The sequence below is a fragment of the Podarcis filfolensis genome, assembly GCF_964270895.1.
Source record: "Podarcis filfolensis genome assembly, chromosome: Z".
Taxonomy (NCBI): Eukaryota; Metazoa; Chordata; class Lepidosauria; order Squamata; family Lacertidae; genus Podarcis; species Podarcis filfolensis.
Window position 1 is genome coordinate 24102248 of NC_139617.1, and position 15362 is coordinate 24117609.

Sequence of the window (15362 nt, forward strand, 5' to 3'; positions counted from 1 at the left end):
TAAAATATTTCTTATATTATCTTTCATTTGTCTACCTGGAAGGAATCCTGCTTGATCTGGATGTACATAAATATTTAAGACCCTTTTCAATCTATTAGCTAAAATATTAGCAAATATCTTATAATCATTATTCAATAATGAAATAGGTCCATTATTTCTGATCAAGGTCAGATCTGTATCTTGTTTTGGAATCAAAGAAATATAAGCTTCCTTCCAAGTTTCTGGGATTTCTCCTTTTGTTAATATTTCATTCATTATATCTTTCATTGGGTTTACAAGCTGTTCTTTAAGTGACACCAGTCATTATTGAATGCTTGATGGCTCATCAAAATGAAGTTACCATACTTTTCCGTGTATAAGACTATGGTTGTTGTTTTTTACTAAAAAATAATGTTAAAAAAGGGGGGTCTCATACAGGGGGGCAATCTCCCCCCTTTTTCTTAATTTTGAGTTCCCCAAAATAGGGGGTATCTTATACACGCAGGCGTGTTATACACTGAAAAATACAGTTATTAGAAGAGATGAAATGAGCACAGATGTCCTCAGAATTAGTTAAACCCTTCCTTCCTTCCTTCCTTCCTTCCTTCCTTCTCTTATTTTTGATATGTATTGACATAGGAAACCGTCTTCTGCCAAGTCAGACCATTGGTACATCTAGCTAAGTTTTGCCTACACTGACTGGCAGTGGCTCTCTGGGGTTTCAGACTGGGGTCTATCCCAGTCCTCCCTGGTATTGCCTGATATTGAAGCAGGGACCTTCTTCAGGCAAAGCAGATGCTCTGCGACTGATCTATGACGCTTCCCCATCAGATTTAATACGTATTTTTTTCAGCAAACCTCTAGCTAATATTTTTATTGTGCTGAAGTTGTTGTTATTGTTAAACCTACTGTCAAGCTGAGATATGCTTTAAAGCTTTGCTAACTTCAAGTATGTCCTCACCTGAAATTTCCTTTCTCTGTCTTCAGCTTCCTATTCGAACCTATGAAAACACCAGACATTAAAGTGAATAGTTAACCTGGAATAACTGATTGTGAAAACAGTTTGTGTTAGGCTTCAGCTTTCACCATGGCATTGCAGGTGCATCCTCATAAAGGGAAATTGTAACACGGAGAGCGGCTGTGAATTATGGACTTATCAGGCAAAAGTAATGATGACATCATTCAGATGGCAATAATCAAGATAAATGAAATAAGAATTCAAAAGCACTTTAACAAGTGCAAATGCTATTTCTAGTCCTTTCAATAGGATTTCAATCATGGCCCTTTGTTTACAAGGAACTTTGTTATATACACACAACATTTAAATGAAACTAAAACACACACACAAACAGAGATGGGAAGAATCAGAGAAAGTAAAGCACTTATTGCATCTTCCCACATAAAATGTATTTTATTGCTGCTTGAATAATGCAAGCAATGCAGTCGTAAAGCATTCTTTTTGTATCTTTTTTAGTATTCACAGTGAGCTTGTGTGGTCTAAAAACAATTTAAAATGAATAGAAAAAAACCACTGCTGCTTTTACTGATTCCAATATTGGATTCTTTTCTCTTTCCTTCTTCCCTCCTATGAATACACAGCAAGTCAATCTGGTCTATCTTGATGGTTGAATAAGCTCTTTGATTTTTGAATTATTCTGAGATTAACTGAATTTGAAATATGTGCTGCATGCAACGTCTTGCTGGCCCAGAAAGATGAGCTTTGTTATTGACAGAGAAAAGTTGCAAAACTACATTTTCCATTATTACTCACTCACGCTGAACTTGCGTCCCCCACCTGTCAGGCTGCCTGGCTGCCATCAAGGCAAGGAGAGATGGAGTTGAATAGTTCAATTTGCTATATTCTCTCCTGACCAGCTTGAACTTCACAGAGTTAAAAGTGGTTCTAGCACAAAAGGCAGCATCTCCCTTGCACATCTCAGGAGAAGAATAGTGCACATTATGTGAGGTGTTGCCCAAGACCAGCACTAGGCATGGTGTCTGGAAGCAGAGTCGACAATGTGCTGGAGCATTAATGAGCTCTGAAGGGAGCTGTTAATCAAGCAAAGGTCTAAAGAAAGGGCCATAACTCAATGGAAGAGCATCTACTTTGCATGCTGCAGGTTCCAGGTTCAATCACTGGCATCTCCAACCCTTGTAGGGCTAAGATAGATCGCCATCTGAAACCTTGGAGAGACCCACTGTGTCTACCCTGCATGCAGAAGGGCTTAGTTTCAATCTCCGGGTAAGACCAGGAATGTCCTGTCTGAAACCCTAGAGTCATTGCCAGTCAATTTAGACAGTTCTGAGCCAGCTGACCCAATAGCCTTCTAAAGCAGCTTCCCATGTTCTGGAGGAGACTGTAGGGCTTGAATAGTCACTGCCTTTACCATGCCCTCTGCTAACTCATTTCCTATAGGAAGGCTTGCAGTTGGGCCTTCTCCTTCCTCCTGAGTAGATTTTTCCTTCCAAGTAGACCCTTCATCCAGAGTACAAACCTGCTGTAAAGCTGTGCTTCTGTGTCTTTTGCTTTCCCATCTACTGTGCTGCCAGAGGTTCAAGGTACAATGATGAAGAACAAGGCAGGCTTGCAATAGGATCATTGGTAGGGTGGGGCAAGTGATACATCCCTGAGATGGGGCTCTTCAGTCTGTCTGTGGACTGGCGCAGCATCCCTCATGTCTTCATTTGGAGTATGGTGCTCCAAGCCTTTTCCTTCAGGATGCTGGCAGGTGGCTGAGGCAAGGTCTAGACATGCAGCTTTAAGAGGCAACAGAAAACTGCAGTGAACTTTACCACTTTACGTTAGCAGTCTTCAGGCGCTTACTCTTGTTTTCCCTGACATTTTTTGTGAGTGCTGCCCCTTGCTTTTTTGGCAAGAATAGAAATGTATGTGGTTGGTTGTATGTGTGTGTGTGTGTTTGTGTGTGTGTGTGTGTGTGAGAGAGAGAGAGAGAGAGAGAGAGAGAGAGAGAGATTTTGTTGTCTTTGTTGTTTTATCAATTGCATTGTATTTGAATTTTGCAAATATGTGTTATTTTGTGTGAGTTGCTTTGTGGATCTCTTCTGACTGAAAAGTGGCACATAAATAAACAATCACAATCACAAATGTCTGCTCCCACATTTCCATTTTTGTCAGAATTCTCAGACATTCCTAGTCACGACGCAGGTAGAATACATTCAGAAATGCCGTTAGTACCCGTTGGCAGGTTTTGGTTTCCACACCAGTTGATGTGCTATTATTCCATTATAGATGTGGAGGGATCACCCCCCTCGCCTTGGTTCCATAAATATACTTGCCACACATCATATTTCTCATACATACACATAATTAAAATTTAGACTTTTAATTAAATATGTTGGAGGGTATTAAAACAGTGCTATTGTTGAATTCAGTAATTGTTTTAAATCACTTTTTGTGGCAAGTCCATTTGCAGGAGAGATTAAAATGAAAGGGAAACATATCTGCTCTGCCCAAACTCCATTGTGTGGTGGTGATGCCTTAACATTGGAACAGCCCTTGTTGGATCAAACAAAAGGTCCAGCATCCTGTTCTCACAAGGCCAACGGGATGCCTATGAGAAGCACACAAGCAGGGCCCGAGCAGTTGTGATCTCCAGCAACTGATATTCATGCTGCCTCTGATGGTGTAGGTAAAGCACAGCCACCATGGTTAGTGCCCACTAATAACCTTCTCCTCCATGCACTTGTTTAATCCACTTCTAAAGCCCTCCAGCTTGGGGGCCATCCCTGCCTCCTCGGGGACCACATTCCATAGTTTAACTATACTCTGCAATAAGAAGTATCTTCTTTTGTATGAACTGAATTTCCCCCACACACATCTTCATTGGATGACCCCAAGTTCAAGAAGTATGAGAAAGGAAGAGAAATGCACCATAAATAATTTTATACGCCTTCTATCATGCCCTCACCCTTACATATTTCCCCCCCAAAAAATCAATGCCCCTCACCCACCCAAACTTGTAATCTTTCATCCTAGGGGAGTTGCTCCAACCACTTGATCATTTTGATTCTAGGCAGGGCTAATCTAAGTCATGGTGTCTGGGAGGCAAAAGTCCAGAATACAGTAAACCCACAATTTACGTGGGTGTTATAATCGGGGGATCTTGCCTGAAGCCAAAATTGCATATACAGTGGTACCTCGGGTTACATACGCTTCAGGTTACAGACTCCGCTAACCCAGAAATATTACCTCGGGTTAAGAACTTTGCTTCAGGATGAAAACAGAAATTGTGCAGCGGCGGCGCAGCAGCAGCGGGAGACCCCATTAGCTAAAGTGGTGCTTCAGGTTAAGAACAGTTTCAGGTTAAGAACAGACCTCCAGAACGAATTAAGTACTTAACCAGAGGTACCACTGTAGCCAAAACACTTTGGATGTAATGATGGGTGGGATTGCCAAATTCCTTTTTTCCCAGATGCCCACCCTTTTCTGTCCATTTACTTACTTACTTACTTACTTACTTACTTATTTTGCCACCTGTGTAAAGCTGAATGCGCACAAGTTAAATGTATGTAAATTGCAGGCTTACTAAACTGCCTTGTCACAATAGCAGCTTCTATCCTGTGCCCTTTCTATGTCTTTAAATTATTTACTGTAAGTTCTGTGCCCACATTTAGATGCTGTGCCTCTGAGCTAGAGTCCTTACCACTGGGAGGGCCCTGGCTCAGTAAACCAAATATTTTCATGTGAAAGGTTCCAGGTTCAAAGCCTACCATCTCTAGGAGTCCTTCCATTGTAGGTTCAGGTTGTATAAATGTGTCAATAAACCATATATCATAAAGACATCACAGTCTCCGCTCTCCCTCATTCTGAGGAAACACAACCCCTCGTTAAGCACCTGAAAGCCCTGGCTTCTGGCACTGCTCATAGCCTGGGGTGGCATGCAACACTACACTGGGGTCCACTATCAATGGATGTTTTATACCAAAACAACTCCTTGGTGTGGGACTACATCATTCAGTCCAGGGCAGCTCTGCAAAATATATCTCCTTAATATCACATTCCATGAGCACCTAGCATATATAATTGATATAAATTATATATTCCTCATGTGCCATGCTAGCAATGAGTAATAAAGCACAATATTTATGAAGAAAGACAGCAATTATCTTATTAAATCAGACAGCTGTAATATTTTAGTACAGGTCTCTTCAGTCAGTACTATATTCAGCAGTGATTGTGAGTATAAAAGAACCAATTAATGCTGCTATAACACTAAGAAATATCCCACACCAATGTGGCATGAAGTATGCTCTGGGAATAACAAGATGTGGAGATGGCCACCAACTTTGATGGAATAGTACCTCTTCACACAGCACAAAGCTAAACTATGGTATTTGCTACTGCAAAGCGTAGGCAAGGCCGCCACTTTTAAATGCTTCATAAGTGAAATAGACTAATTTTGGGGGTTCTCAGTGGCTACTAGTTTTGATGGCTGTGCACTACCTTCAAGATGAGAGGCATCATGCCTCTGAGTAGTTGTCATTGGGTAAGAGTGTGAGTATGAATGTCTTCTACTTACAAATTTCACAGAGGCATCTCATTGACCATCGTGGGAACAGAATGCTGGAATGGTTAAGGCCATTAGTCTAAACCAGCAAGGCTCGTCTTACGTAGTTAAGACTTTAATGTCAACATGAATCCATTGGGATAGGCTGTCCAGAGCTTTGGGGTGCACTGTCATAGTATAACCAGAATGGCCAAATGCATTTCACCTTTCCATCTGATTCTAGGAAATCTAGTTTTGTTAACATTTTAGGTGGTGCAGGATTGTTTTAGAGGTCACACATCTTTCTCTGGGGCCAGTGAAAGGCTGGGTGCAGGTAAACAAACTGAAACTGAAACTAGACAGGTCAGAAGTGCAGTTGGTACATTGGATGAATTGATTTTCTGATTTAGACATGATTGTGTTTTCCACAAAGCAGCAAACACATGGTTTGGGAGTATCCTTTGCTCCAGAATCTTTTGCTTAAATAAATATTTGAATAGATATTTTTGGAGATTTAATAAAAATGATATAAAAAAGAACTATTTGAAGAGCATCATTTTTCAGTGTTACCTGCAGTTATACCTCAGCAGTTGCAGTGTGTGGAATGATGGACTGTGCATTGGAGGTTGTCCTATTATTCATGTGTGTGCAGTTCCCTAGAGAACAGGGTACACACACACTCAGAAATCATGAGCAGGCAGCTTGCAACCCTAACTAGACACTTTTCTCAGACGGCCAGTGTGGCATAGTGGTTAGAGTGTTGGATTGGGATCTGGGAGACCAGAATTCAATTCCCCTCTCAGCCATGGTGCTCACTGGGTGACCTTGAGCCAGCCACAGTCTCTCAGACTAACCTACTTCATAGGGTTGCAAGGAGAAAATCTGAAGGGGAGGGAAACTTGAGCACCTTGGGGGAAATGTGGGATATAAATGTAAGAAATAAATTATATATAACAAAAGTTAATGGCAAAAAATGTGGCCAATAGTTTACCAGGAACAAGTTCCAGAAAAAGTGACTATTCCTAGGTGAAATAGGGTGATCTGCAGCATGTAGGTAACCGAACTAATACATCAGAATTATCCAATGAAACCTTTAAATTACCGTAATCATCAAATTAAATGTTTGCAATCACCATATTACTCAGCTTTCAGACAGCCAGTCCAAATCTCACAACTCTTGTCCATCACTGATTTGTCAGAATCAGACACCAAATATGTGATTTCTTTTCACTTCATCACCATCAGGTGTCTTACTTTGCTCTCAGTTCAAAATACAAGGATCAGTATAATAAATAATGATAAAAATAGTCTACTGCTTGAGACCACATGTGCAACGATGTTTTTCTACGTATATTTTGCTGTAAGAGTATTTAATATGACGAAAATACACCCCCCAAAGAGTTCATTTTACCCAAGAAATGACACACCCCATCAAGCTGAGTGTGGTTACTCCTATTAACATAAATGATTAACTATGTTTTTTGAAATATTTAAATGTTTCAGAACAAGAGTATGTGAAAAAGAGAAGCATTACTGTTGTAATCATGTGTTACACTGGATTAAGTATGGCAGAAACAGATCTCATTCCATGATAAGTACTATCTCCCAGGCCTCTCTTCTGCTTTGCAATTCAGCCTTCCCCCAAAATACTGGATTTCAGATGCAAGGCACAAAGAGAACAGGCTGCCAAATATCTATTCTTTGCTTTCACCTTTAATAACATGCATCCTCCCCTTTCTGTGAGAAGGCTTTTTGGTGTGTTTGCTTCACACTACTGACATGTGTGCTGCTCCCAGCTCTCTCTAAGGCATGATTTATACATTATCAAAGCAAGATGGTTCTGATTTCAGAAAGGTAGGGTGGGGACAGTACCACCTTCTGCATGGCCAAATCCATACTGCATCTATAGTTTATGCCATGAAGTTCTCCCAAGCCATAGATAGAATTGACCTGTGTATGGGTCATGAAAACCCACATCAACTCTCAGAAACCTTCTCGGACCAAAATCTAGGGCATAGAAAAAATCCCAGTGTTCCCCCTTCCCGCACCCCCTGAGGCCATTCCCTGCCATTTCCCAATCCCAAAACACATGCATACACTCTTCTCTTTCCATACCCCCCAATATCCCTCAGATGAAAATGGGGACATTTGTCACTTGCCCCCTCCTCACCCACTCATTTTAGTCCCGTCCCCCCAGCACTTCCTATCAGAGAGAAGGAGACTGGCAGCAGTGGCCATGGAAAGGTCATGGGGAGGCAATGGGATGCTCCCCATGACCTTTCCGCCACTGCAACTCAGGATAAGCACTGGCTAATCCTCCTCCCCAAGCTCAGCGGCAGCAATTCTGGTGGGGAAAATAGGGACATTCCGGGATCAAATCAGAAGCTCAGGTGGCTTTTGTAATTCCAGGACTGTCCATGGAAAATAGAGACACTTGGAGGGTATGGCTTTCCTTACCTCTAAGTAAGTAGCCACCATAAGGGCTTCCAAAATTCATTTTTGTTGTCCTTCTGTTAGTCCCCACAATGCAGGAATTTAAAAATGTAACTTGTGTGCTTTTAATTTTTGGTTTTTGTTTTTTTAAATTAACCAACGTAGGATGTGCCTGGGAAAGAGTTGCTGAGGGGGGGGGCTTCTGAAATCACAGTGGTTCTGAGCAAGGGGAAGTATAGAGGGCACATGAGATATGGGGCACATGGCAACAGCAGTTAGTGACTGTGATGTACTGGACATGCACATGATATTATACAACTATTTAGATGTACCATTATTTGTTTTTGTATCTGTTTTGGAACAAGTTTTGTTATTTGAGCTTTTGAATCATATTTATGGGTCTGGACAGTTTTTATTCCAATAGAAGTCTGTTTTTATCCATCCTATTGCTTCATGCTGCACAGTATGACTTGAAGAGTGAAAATGTTCCTTTGGGTGATTAACATTCTGTGGCCTTTTAAATGTGTTTGAAGGGGGTATTTTTTGTTTTGTTTTGATCTTATGATGTATTTTGTGTTCTCATTTTGTATTTTTATGTTGTGAACCATCCTGTGATCTTCGGGTGAAGGGCAGTATACAAATTTAATTAATTAATAATAATAATAATAATAATAATAATAGTTGCCCATTCATTGTTGAACATACAAATATTAAATCAGAACTAAATCAAACATGTTCTGGGGTGATTCCTGTATTGAATTGCCTGCCCACCAGTTCTGACAGTTGTTCTCAAAAGTATAAGGGGGGGGGGACTCCAATAAATTGAATAGGTGAGACCTTTTCCAATGCAGAAGCCTTGAGCTTCATTTTGCAAAGATGCACACCTCCTTTTTCACAGGGTAAATCTTAGAGCAATGCTCATTTCCTCCAACTTTGCCCCTCTCTCTTTTGCCCAAAGTTCCTTCCTTGCAGTAGATTGGGCTATATGAAAAGAATGTGCCAAATATGCCATCTTCTTTTTTTGCTTGGTTCCCTTAAACTCTACAGTGCACATTCTCCTTTTTCTTCCCTCACTCCCTTTTAACAGCCTCCCCAGCTGCTCTCATCTTCACACATTAAGCCTCATTAAATGTCGGATGCATTCACAAATCCATCTGCCTCTCAGCAGAGACGCATGGGAAGAGGTATTCTAATAGTCCCCATTTGCTAGGCCCCTAGCATACCCCTATCTACACACATACTAATAATAATGATGATGATGATGATGATGATGATAAAAGTCCCTCCTAGCTTTTTCCTCCTGTTTTTAGACAAGCTTTGGAAAACTAATTCAGTCTGACATTAGAGCCTTTTACTAACTGGCCATTTGTAATTACACTACAAGAGAACATACGCAAATTGAATGCAGGGGATGCTTTTCTGATACACAATAACTTCCCAAGGATAACTACATCATTTTTCACATACCTTCCAACTGTGCCTAATAAATTGCGTAAATGTTCTTTCTCCCCACAAACACCCTGCATTGCGCTGGCTCCTGATGCATGCTGAAACTTCATACTGAATCTCTGCTTGCTGACAGGATAGTCTGCCATATTTCACAGATTAAAATAAGGAAATTCTTGTGGATAATGGCATGGGGTCAACAAGGGAATTATGGGGGTCTGCCACCTTCAGAAATATTCCAGTCCCAGCCCCAGCCCAATTTCTAGCTTGTTTTTAAAAATATGTTTATCACCCTTTTTACTTAGGGAGCTATGGGAAACTGTGTGTTCTTATTTTGCTCAATTCCTCCCTAAGTGGTAAACTAGCTTCCTAAAATATTATTCTACTCTGTCATGCATGCTTTAGTTGAGATTGCTGTAAGGCAGGGGGTTGAACTGTATGACCCTCAGGGTCCCTTCCTACTCTGCAATTCTAGAATTCAGCTAAATCACAGTCAGAGTAGACAATGGTTTTGGTTAAGTTGGATCAATGAGTCTAAGTATGGCTTGGTTAGCTACAAGCCAAAATCAAAGGGAGAGAAAATGTATCATCATTTTTTAACAATAAATATTTGCATACACAAATTTCTATTTACAGATGCAAATTCAGTAATTTCTAATTTAAATAGAGATACACCTAACCATAAGTAATCAGGTATCCCAGCTGCTGGCCCAGTCTGCTATCAAGGTACCTCAGTGTTGATGGAAAAGTCCAGAGTGTCTGCTCTCCTTTTTTATGCTTTATCTTTAACCAGGAGGGGGACAGGATGGTCCTTCATGTAGAAGACACCTTCAAATAGAGCACCCACTATCCTCCAACAGCCCTCTGTAGGTGACATCCTGCTGCTTCTGAATTCCCAAGTCCCAATATTCCTCAAATATCCTGGGAGTGACTGCTCAGAAATAGGACTTTGCATCTGATAAAGTGGAAGATTCATTATTTGGGGGGGGGGGTTCAAGCAGGAGAAAGAACCACAGGATTAAACTGTGCCAGGAGAGGCAGTTTTAGGGTGGAACAAACAAAGCACAGAGTGTTAGAGGCAGGGGGCACCGGATTTTAGCATCACACAGGGTGCCGCCCAAAGTCCACCAATAGTGCCAGATGCCTTGTTGGTGAGCTGGTGAACCTTTAGAATGATGAATTTCCATTTGTGGCTTCTGCTGAAGAGAATCTGCCAGTGTTTGCTTGCATCTGCAGATACATTGAGCCAGAAACGTCAGGGAACCATCACAGAACAACCAGATGTACACGAATAGAAGTAGCTCAATAAACTATGTATTAATACACTAACTAGTTTAAGAGCAAGAGAGAGAAAGAGAGAGAAGAAATAGAAAAGAAGGCTCTAGTGCTTGCCAGTTGTTCCGTTCATTGGCCAGAAATTGGAAGACAGAAACATTTTTTCTTTGTAGTGAGCAATGGGGAAGAACTGGAGGCTTTCATTTTAAACAGGAAGCAGAACATTCAGGGGGTGAGTTCAGAGTTCCCATGCAAGGCCAGGGTCTCTCAGACTTCATCATGACTGTGGTCCTTTTCAAATGCATCAACTGAAATCATTAAGACATGGGTTTTGGCTGAACTGCGCTTACTTTTTTCTTCCTTCACTGACCTTCACAACATCTCCCTTTTTAGATACTCATTACTGCTGCTTGAAAGGCATATTAGTTTGTCTAATGGTGACTTTCCTTCAGCAAATATATTTTCTCAAACAGGAGAGTGAGCTCTGACATTTTACATGGCTACTCCTTTCTGGGCCATTCAGTTGCATGAATGAATTCCAATTTCTGGGCAGTTTCCAAACTGAAACGGTGGTTTGGGGTGACATGGGCATGTAGCACTGTCACCCTGACAACCTCCATTTCAGAAGCCTCCTGCAGCAGGCACTTTTTCCTGTGGTGACATCATGCCACCTGTAATATTGGCTGCCTCACCCTTGCTTGTCTGATGCTGAATATCCCACCTTTTGTCAGGGTAAAAACTCTGCTATTACCTGTCTTTGTTCTTGGACAGCACCTCTTTAAGACCATCTCTTGAGGAGGCTGTCTTGACTTCAAACCCCACATTTACTAATTTCAGAAATTATAAGGAGTAAGAGAGTCATTACTTATTATCAGGGCTTTCTTGCCTTCCAGAAATCATTACACCACCTTTCCTCCAAAGAGCTTTAGATGGTGTATATGGTTTTCTTCCTCCTCATTATATCCTGACAGCAACCTTATGTGGTAGGCTAGATTGAGAGATGGTCACATGGCAAGGTTCGTGGCCGAATGGGGATTTGAACCCTTGTCTCCCAGACCCTAGTCTAACACACTAGCCAGTACATCACTGTGGCTTTTTGCCTTCCACTTGCTACAGGCCTCACTGCTTACAATTCCCCCACTTAGGATAACATTATATGCATCTGATGGAGTGAACTCTAGTGCACTAAAGCTTATGCCATAATAAATTGGATACTCTTTAAGATGCCACTAGACTCTTTGTTGGTTTTGAATGTGATGCCAATGAAGAGCAATAAGCGGCAGATGCTTTTAAATTAAGTCTAGTGCATTATGTAATCTTTGCTCACACTTAATTTCAGCCTTCTAGCACCTAATAAGAAGTGGGAAATTACATTTATGCTTTGCCAGCCTATCAGTTCTGTCAAGTTGAGGTAGTTTTGAAATCTACCCGTCATTTCCATGCACATAAAATTTATTGTCATTCAGCATATTTTATATATCCACATACATTTTATTTCAGGGGTGTTTGGCCAGTATGTTTATTTCTTTAGGCATTTATAGATGTGGTGCTTAGCATAAGCCAAAGAATGTTTTAGCACTAAGAGGCTGCAGAGCTTGATAATATTAGGGAGACATTGTATAGTGCCGCTTGATGACATGAGTGAGTGGAACAGATTGCTTCCACTTAAGTGCGAGTAACAGTCAAGTAAGATCTCAGACAAAAGGTATTAGGAATTTACAAACTCTTAAATTGGGCTTCTCTGTGAATCCTCTGCTAATGCTTTTTCTCCATCTAACTTTCTCTCTTTCTGCCACCTCCTTTGCTCTTTCCCCACCATGCAACACACATTAGATTAAGTAAAGGGGTTCAGGTTTCCCACTTCTGCTTTAACAGAACACGACTGGCCCTCTCATGCCTGCTGTTCACTGCTTGGCCCCCACATTATGTCCTGATGGTTTGGGAGAAGGGGGACACCAACTGTGGGCAAGGCAGTGGATGCAGCTCTTCCCATCCCACCCTGCACCTTACATAAGAACAGCTTGCTGGATCAGGCCACTGGCCCATCAAGTCCAACATTGTTCTCACAGTGGCTGATCAAGCAGGACCTGAGCACAAGAGCACTATCCCCCAGTCCCAGGGTTTCTAGCAAGTGTATTCGGAAGCATTTCTGCCTGCAGCAGCATAGCAAAGGTACCATGGCTAGGGTTTTAGCAAAAAAATGCAGTTAATGGCTAGAATCACCTGATAGAGGTAAGGTGGGTGGAGGAAACATATTGGAAGGAAGTCCACTCCCTCCGTTGTAGCCTCACATGTGCTATTGACTGAAACTTTGGTTAGGGAAAGGAGACAGCCACCTCCAACATCATCACAGTAAATTACCCCCTTCCCCCAGACCATCATGAGATGGTTTAGGGACCACTACCCTTAAATTATACCCCTGTTTCAGTCCCATCACCTCAAATTTGGCCAAAACATCAGTTTTGATTGAATTTGGTACAGTCCTCATCATTACAGATAATGAAAACCAACGAAGAAGGTCATGATGAATTCTCATTTTCGCAGCTGGAAACTCGGGTCTAGAAGCAGTGAGGCATACTCAAGAACTGGCGACGCCTTGCAAGAGGTGGGATATTCTGGCAGCCATGCATGGGTGAATATTTTTCTATCTGAAGTTTAGTTTTACATTTCCACGTATGTTTTTGTTTTGTTTTTCAAAGTCCTCATACAATCAGAAATTGCCAACCATTTTTAAGGGGGGGACACTTTGGTTTGGCTTGTTTACATCGCACGGTCCGACGCGCACTCAGTGCTGCACGTAAGAGGCGCCCAGATCGCAGCCCAGACGGCCTCCCGCATCCTCCTGCGAAGCCTCCTTCTAAGTGCCCAGCACCCCTTACCTGCCCCCATCCGGGGAAGTCCGCACAACAGGAGGACCAGCAAACAGATCAGGTGGCTCACCTGACTCTACAGGGAGGCGCACAGGCAGTGACGTGGCCAGAAAGGGGCAGGAGAGACACACATGCCCTGCCCCACGCCCACTCCTGATTGCACCCCCAGATACCCAGGCAGCCCCGGTGGGAGGGGACGCAAAGGGGCTTCCCTGAGCCGGACACAGCGCGCTCCAATGGGTGGATGAGAGGAGAGGAGCGGGCTGCCCCAGAGCAGGGAAGGGAGGGCGCCCTGACGCTCCTTCCCGGACACTCAGCCTGTGGTGCCCTCCAAAATCTGGTGCCCTGGCACCCCGCGCCACTAACATCTATGGGTAAGACGCCCCTGGCAAGGAGGCTTGTACTTGTGCTTGCTTAAACATGAAAAGAACCCTCAATGTGCTCAATTAACCCTCAATGTTGTGGTAAAGCAAGATCATGCAAGGCATTTCACTTGCGTTCAAGTGGGCAGAAGTGAAAGCCTCCCGTGGACTTTTCCCTGAAATATCCTGGTTTTCAGGGGTAAAAATGGTGTCACGAGGAATTTTGTCAAATCAGCAAAAATGTCAGGGAAAGCTTGGACGTATGGCAACTCGATGGGAAAAGCAGCAGAAACAGCTTAAAATAACTATTTCCGGGTTTGTTCCTCCAACAATGGTTTCCTCAACAATGTTGGTATGTTGGGGTCTTCCTAAAAAACAAAAAACAAAAAAAACCACCTCAACAGGAATTTTATTTTTTGAAATATGGCAACCCTATTTTTCCCAGCCAACGTGGACCTGTTCAGGGACTGAGCATGATAGGAACGTGGGGAGCAGGATTTCCTGCATTCCACCTACAGATTCAGTTTCACATGTTCATGCAGGCACAGTTCATACTTGTAGATACGCACACATCCAAATACAAAAGCACAACAAACCCCCACAACAAACACTCTGTGAGGTGAGTGAGGCTGAGAGACTTCAGAGAAGTGTGACTAGCCCAAGGTCACCCAGCAGCTGCATGTGGAGGAACGGAGACGCGAACCCGGTTCATCAGATTACGAGTCCATCGCTCTTAACCACTACACCACACTGGCTCTCTGGTTTAGGCTCAGTGGTGTTTGGGGCCCCTGAGCTGCAGGTTACTTACCTGACAAAAGAGAGAGAAAAGTGCCTTAGATGAGATGAAGACAGTTGAAAACAGTTAGTTAAACAGTAATGATCTTCCTGTAAAAAAAGGAAGAAAAGTCTTGTTTGAAGATAATGGTGTGGGAATGAATAGGGTTGAAAGAGGTTAATTATAAATCTAATTTAGGAAATCTATAGATCAAAGTATAAAATGCAAGCATTACCTTGGGTCACGTAAGAGAAACTTAAATAAAACAGAACATAATTTAGAAAGATCTTTTGTTTAAAATGTTGTACAGGCATCTCTTTGTTTTTCAGCTTCTGCTTAGTCATGAGAAAACAGAGTATATAAGGCTATGGCCCAGAGATGGACCAGGATGCAAACAGGAAAAATCTGTGCACCTCGCTTGGCTTGATTCTGTTGTACTTTTTAGCAGCTATTGTAACAGTCTTAGATTAAGAGAAACCTCTTTACCTTATAATTGTTTTGTGATTGTTGTGTTACAATCACCATATGATGCATTGACTCAAAATTGTTCAAAGTCTAAAGGAAAACAAAATAGTTAAGAAATTCCCTATCTTATTCTTTGGTATAACTTAAATGTATGCTCTCTCTGTTGGACCCTTGGGAGCAAGTTTTGCATTAATGTGAACCAACCTAATTTCCACTTCCCAAAACAATATACAAACTGAAATACAAATAT

The 15362-nt window shown here is 42.0% G+C and overlaps 1 long non-coding RNA gene across 1 annotated transcript in view; it reads left to right on the top strand.

Annotated features, from left to right (window-relative positions):
* LOC310754377 overlaps positions 1–15362 on the top strand; it is a 351494-nt gene that overhangs the window by 287933 nt on the left and 48199 nt on the right. The gene's annotated exons all lie outside the window — the stretch shown is intronic.